This window comes from Acyrthosiphon pisum, chromosome A2, assembly GCF_005508785.2.
Source record: "Acyrthosiphon pisum isolate AL4f chromosome A2, pea_aphid_22Mar2018_4r6ur, whole genome shotgun sequence".
NCBI lineage: Eukaryota > Metazoa > Arthropoda > Insecta > Hemiptera > Aphididae > Acyrthosiphon > Acyrthosiphon pisum.
Window position 1 is genome coordinate 12475391 of NC_042495.1, and position 2249 is coordinate 12477639.

Below are 2249 nucleotides of genomic sequence, written 5' to 3' on the forward strand. Positions count from 1 at the left end.
CACACTCGTGTACTCTTGCAGTTCACCGACATGTGTTCACTGAAACACAAGTAACATCGATTGAGATCCTTTATCAACTGATGTCTTCGGCTGGTGTTTTTTGTTTGAAGTCCGGACAATAAATAAATAAATGTCCCGGTGTTGCCTTACACACTTGACACGAGAATGATTTTTTTTGTTCATTTGCATAAGCGTGCATGGGTTTAGGTTTTTTGAACTTCGATTGTGTAGTATGCAGTGTTGTGATTTTGTCAGGTTTTGTAGTTGATGCTTTTTCACGTCCACTTGCACTGGACTGGCCAGCACCTGCCGCTTTACAAAACTTGGTCAAAAATGTTACGAAATCCTCGACGGTTGGATCGTCGTTGGTATCGACTAATAGTTCCCATTGACCTCTTAGTGGGGCATCCAATTTTTTTTGAAATAAGTATAATAATATTGGGTCCCATTGGTCAACAGCATACTTCTGGGTTTTTAATGCTCCGACTGATTCGGTAATGGTGTTCAATAATTGTCGTATTGATTTTGAGTCACCTAGCATGGCCTTTTGAGCTGTCCAAAGCTGGTCGAAGTGGTCGTGTGCTATTGTGCGCCTATTTGAGTACCGCTTGTCTAAAATATTCAATGCGAGTTCGTAATTCTCATCACTGAGCATTAGATTGTTTATATTTCTGACAAAACTTGATCTGGTGTAATTATAAAAAACATCTAATTTATTTGTTTGAACGTTTGAGATCATTCTTTGTAACCTCGTTACAAAAATATCTAATTCAAATATATTATTTTCAATTAGGGATATTAATGTTTGAACAATAATTTCTTTTCGTTCATCTACTAATTCAATATTGATGTTGTTAATAGTTGTTTCAATTTTTTTTAATATTTTTGTCAAATAATAACTTATTGTCATTAAATGTTGTTATAGTTTCATTGAAATTTGTTATTGTGCTCCTTAAACTAGAGACTTGGTCTTGAACTGGTACATTTACAAATGTAAATCAAGCCATCGGGTTAAATTTGTTGTAATTTATGTATTGATGATATATTCATTAAGTTAACAGGAGCTTTCATTAAAAAGTAAGTCTAGCGAGGATCGAACGCGCGGCGAGTACGTATATTAGAAATACACGGGTGACAATTTACGCACTGGTCAATGTCAATATTGTATGGACCCGCTCAACTAGACTGTTCGTGAAATAATAATGCGCCTCTCCACTCTCCAGCGAGTACGTCGCGTAGGTCTCGCCACGGAGGCAATGGGCGTGGTTATGTCCAGCCGCGACGGCGGCGATACGGCGCACAACGCCATCTCTGGAGCGTTGTATACGTAACACTTTTACTATTGCACACTCTTAACATTCTGCCTGTTATACCATCGTTTCCCGGTGCCCTGTTTGGTGATATGGCCCAGGCGAAATCCCTGAGGATGCTGCTGGATATGGGATGTATATCACAAAGTGTTTCCTCTGCTGGGGCTGGCCTCTGCTGACCCGGATCGTTCGGAATTAACGAGTTTAAGAGCAGTTCCGCTAATCGAGCGAAAGATCCGGCCGGCGGTTAGACCGACCGTGAATTCGCCCGGCGGGGATTCGCGAGCTCTGTCCGTTTACAACCGAGCGGTTTCACGTTCTTATGAACTCTCTCTTCAAAGTTATTTTCAACTTTCCCTCACGGTACTTGTAAACTATCGGTCTCGTGGCCGTATTTAGCCTTAGATGGAGTTTACCACCCGCTTCGGGCTGCACTCTCAAGCAACCCGACTCGAAGGCGCGGTCCGATCCCGGCCGAACCGCCAATCTCGCACCACCGGAGCGGCCGACGGGCGTGCCGTCGGACGCCTGCCGGCGGCGCATCGGTCTGGCCGAGTATCCGGTATACGACCCTCAGACAGGCGTGGCCCGGGACCCGCGGGTCACCGAGGCCGCGATGTGCGTTCGACTGGTCGATGTTCGTATAACCTGCGGATTACACGACGACGCGCAGATAGCTGCGGTCTTCATCGATCCACGAGCCAAGTGATCCGCCGCTCGGTGTCGGTTGTTTTTTGTTTTGTTCGACGAAACTTCTACGGCCACGCGCCGTGCGCGGACGCACGACTGGGCACGTACGGTCTTTCGACGTGTTAACCATCTTTCGGTCGACGCTCGGTCGGGGGTCGCGGCGCGCGGGCGGTCGTCGAGCGAGTCGGCGAGCGCACGCGGCCACGGGGTCGGATGAGGCGCGCGCGAGACCGGCGAGTGCCGCCGGTA

The 2249-nt window shown here is 46.9% G+C and overlaps 1 pseudogene; it reads right to left on the reverse strand.

Annotated features, from left to right (window-relative positions):
* Nucleotides 1-1877: 1877 nt before the first annotated feature.
* Nucleotides 1878-2035, reverse strand: LOC115034350 (annotated as a pseudogene).
* Between the last annotated feature and the right edge of the window lie 214 nt (nt 2036-2249).